Source organism: Otolemur garnettii, unplaced genomic scaffold (genome assembly GCF_000181295.1).
Source record: "Otolemur garnettii isolate 467f Iridium unplaced genomic scaffold, OtoGar3 scaffold00094, whole genome shotgun sequence".
NCBI classification, from domain to species: Eukaryota; Metazoa; Chordata; class Mammalia; order Primates; family Galagidae; genus Otolemur; species Otolemur garnettii.
The window spans coordinates 2,199,681-2,203,611 of record NW_003852489.1 but is presented as its reverse complement, the minus strand read 5'-3'; the positions used below and the strand labels follow the sequence as shown (position 1 = coordinate 2,203,611).

Genomic DNA, 3,931 nt, shown 5'->3' with positions numbered 1-3,931 from the left:
GCCACAGCACCTGGCTTTTTTTAAAAGCAGACCCAGGTAGGGTTCGAACCCACCAGACCCTGTGTATGTGGCTGGTGCCCTAACTACTGAGCTATGGGCACACAGCCAATTTTTGGTATTTTTAAATACTGCAGTCTTGGTTTTTATTATTGGATTTGTCAATTATCAGTTCTTGCTTTCTTGTACGAAGAGTTAATTAGCTTTCCAATTTGAAGTTTCTGATACTCTCTAATGAAGTTTTAGATTTGATTTTCGTTTTTGTCTGTTGAGCACTCTTACTTGGGTACAGGTCAGTTACCTGAAATTGACAAGACCAGAGATGCTTTCTGTTTCCAGGATTTTAAATCTGTAATCGAAAACTTTGATGTATTTATTCACAGAACTTTATTTATTTGTAAAGATGGTTGTTCCTTTTTTAAAGACAGAGTCTCACCTTCTTGCCCTTGGTAGAGTGCTGTGATGTCACAGCTCACAGCAACCTCAAACTCTTGGGCTTAAGCAATTCTCTTGTCTCAGCCTCTCTAGTAACTGGGACTACAAGTGCCTGCCATAATGCCCAGCTATTTTTAGAGACAGGTCTCACTCTGGCTCAGGCTGGTCTCCAACCTGTGAACTCAGGTAATCCACCTGCCTTGGCCTCCCAGAGTGCTAGGGTTACAGGTGTGAGCCACCAGGCCTAGCCTTTGTTGTTTTCTAATAACTGCTAAAAGTTGTCTTCAGAAAAACAAATCTTTTTTTTTTAGAGACAGAGTCTCAGTTTCTTGCCCTTGGTAGAATGTCGTGGCATCACAGCTCACAGCAACCTTCAGCTCCTGGGCCCAGGCGATTCTCCTGCCTCAGCCTCCCAATGAGACTACAGGTGCTCATCACAACACCCGGCCACTTTTTTGTTACAGTCTGGCCCAGGGCTGGGTTTGAACCCACCACCCTCAGTACACTGGGCCTGCGCCCTACTCACTGAGCTACAGGCACTGCCCCAGAAAAACAAATCTTAATGGACATCTTCCTTTGTTATGTGTCATTAGCCCTTTGACCATTTACTTTAGGGCTCTTTGAAGGAGAGGGAAAGGAAAAACCCTGTCATTTTAAAAGGAAGTGAAAGGAATAATTAACTGGGTTAGAGCCGGTAGGCAGAGTTCTCAGCCTCAAAGTTAATCTAGAACCACTTAATAGCATCAATAAAAATATTTACTTACCATCTGTTATATTTCAGGAAGTGTTCTAAACATTTTATACACATTTCTCATTTAATCCACAGGTGGCCCTGTAAGATATTTTCTTCTCATTTTCCAGATGAAGAAACAGAGACCCTGAAAAGTTAGGTGACAGGTCTTACAACTTGAGGTAGGGAAGGGGTGTGGAAGAGGAATCCAAACAGGGCAGTTGGGGATCTCACTTTCTTGGGGTGGATAGACACCAAGCATTTCATATATTCATCATGTTTAAAGGTAATACCATTGATTCAGTCACTGAAAGATGTAATAAGATGAATTAACTGGCTTTAGCCATCTGTAATCTTTTGATTGGATCCCAGGATTTGGTCTGTGGAAGCTGGCTTCAGGAGGGGTTGTCCTAAAGGTAGAAATGCCCCTTCTAGGGATGGAGTATCTGTAGTGGTTTCATTATATTCCTCTAACAGTTGGAACTGGTTGTTTTTGAGTACTTTTTAAAACTTTTGCTATTTTCCTTCTGGAAAACACCCCAGTGTTTAATATTTCATCTGCATTTAAAAAGTTGCTAATTCTTTTTAAGGGGCATTTTGGGAAACAATCAAGATTTCTGGTTTTATCTTATGGATTGAGATAAAATGAGCTATTTTCCTCAAGAAAAGTGATAGTTCAGAATCTCAGCTTTTTAGTAATGAGAACTGGACTGTTTTCACTTGACCTCTACTTCCTGTTACTGGGGAAACCCCTCCCCAGAGGCGCTGTGTTGAAAGATTGCTGGGCAAAGAGTTTCTAGATCCCAGAATAAGAAGTTCAGCACAGTCCAGCAATATTGTCATTAGAATAATGGTCTTCATTAAGTACTGGTTTTCATAATCCTGAACCTTCCTTTTCACCACAGTATGAAAGGCAGCAGCTAAAGGAGCAGAGGCTATGCAGAGGAAGAAAACTGGGGAGCTGCATTACAGAGACCTTTAAGTGAATGTGTTAAGGCAGGAAAGAAGCACAGATTTGCTATGCACTGAATAAAAATAAAAGGACATACAGCGTCTGAGGACAGAGCAAGTTATCTTGGCACATATATATATATATATAAACTTAGGCATCCTGAACCATTTATCTTTCCAAGAGAGAAATTTATGGTTACTGTAGGAGACATGGGGGGGACACTGTAGAAGTTTGGCTAGCGAATGTTATCAGAAACTCTTCATTATTTTCTGTCCCCTCCTGTCTTAGGCTGACTGGTTGCTGGGATGTTACCTGCTTCTAGCAATCCAAGCTGCAGAACTTCTCATTCATCCCCAAGGCCTCCAGGCAGTATCCAATGGGGAAACAGCTCTAAAAGGAACCACACCAACCTTATCCAGCCCCTTCATTCTGGTGACTGAGAATGAGGAAAGAGTGGGAGGGGGTATACTTTTGTAGTAGATGGAAAGGAAACAGACTGTCAAATTACTGTATCTCTTTAGTTTGTATTACCATAGAATTCTGCAGTCATATTCTTTTTATTGTGTATGTTTGGGGAAAGGTAGAGATAGTAACTTTGATTAGAAGTGTCAGTAGGGGAATAAATGGGATGAAATGTGAGTCAGTTGGTTTTGAAAGATTTTGAAATCTTGCAATAATGTGTCCATCTGAGGAATTTTTGTAAAACTAGAGTTTATGAAAATATCAGTAATACATAGCCTGCCCTCTCGTTTCCCTACAGCAGAAGACTTCTTGGACTGGAGACATTTAATAATAGCTTGTCTCTGATATTCCCAGTAGCTACCTCTGGAAAGGATAGAAAACTGTTCAGGACATCATCATACAGGCTCCTCATCTACAAAGTTCCAGCAGCAGTGACGCCTACATGGAAGACTTGGAACTGCAAACAGAGGCTGAGGTCACCTCAGTGACATCTCCTGACGCTGTCCAACCAGAAGTTCGATTTTTGTTCTGGGATGGGGGTGGGGGGTGTGAAAAAGGAAACCAACTGTACTAAAGGACTAAAATAATTAGTCTATACATTCTTGCTTGTTATTTTTATTATTTTTGGCGGGAGAGGAGGGGTGTTAGGGTAGAATTTCACATCCTATCTGGAGTGAAGGGGAGGATGGGGAAGCTCAGCCCTTTACCCAAGTATAACCCAGTAATGACATCTCTACGCGTGGGAAGTGTTTCCCTCGACACTGGGAGGATCTGAGGCAGCATCCCAGTGGGATTCCCTGCTTGAGTTGGAAGGCTACTCAGAGGGAGATGTATATCATAGAGTGTGTAGGACTTAGCCAGCCCAGGATGAAATGCCAAAAGGGAAAGACTGGAAGTAGAAGGGGCTTCCCCAGTTCGGAGGTGGGGGCCGTGCTGTGCAGGAGGGACTCGAATACCAGGTGTTCGCCGTAGCCTGTGCCCTCCGCGGAGGATCTGAGAGGGATGAGATGCTGCTGGGCACAGTGTCTGAGTCACGGGAGGCGGCCCAGCTGTGCCCAGTGGGCCAGCGCCAGACCCTGGCGTCCTCCATCTTCTCTCCTGAGCTCCCCCTGCTCCAGCTGCCTGAGCCACGGACCGCAGCACCACACACCCCCGCGGGGGGGGACGCCGCGCCCCATCCCCGCCCCCGGCCCCACCCCAGCCCCCCCGCGGGGGCCCTGACCCCACCGCCGGCAGGCACTGGCTGAGCTCCCAGGCAGCGAGCCGGCAGCGGGGACGCCCAGAGGGGGTCGGGGCAACTGGGGGCGGCGGCGGCCGGGCCGGGGCTCCCCCCCCGCCCGCGCTCGCCGCGGCGG

General features: G+C 45.8%; 1 long non-coding RNA gene across 1 annotated transcript; it reads left to right on the top strand.

Annotated features, from left to right (window-relative positions):
* Positions 1-2,365: 2,365 nt before the first annotated feature.
* Positions 2,366-3,174, top strand: LOC111727104. The gene is made up of 2 exons (XR_002774734.1): positions 2,366-2,546; positions 2,931-3,174. It is a non-coding gene; the product is annotated as an uncharacterized LOC111727104 (long non-coding RNA).
* The last annotated feature ends 757 nt before the right edge of the window (positions 3,175-3,931 follow it).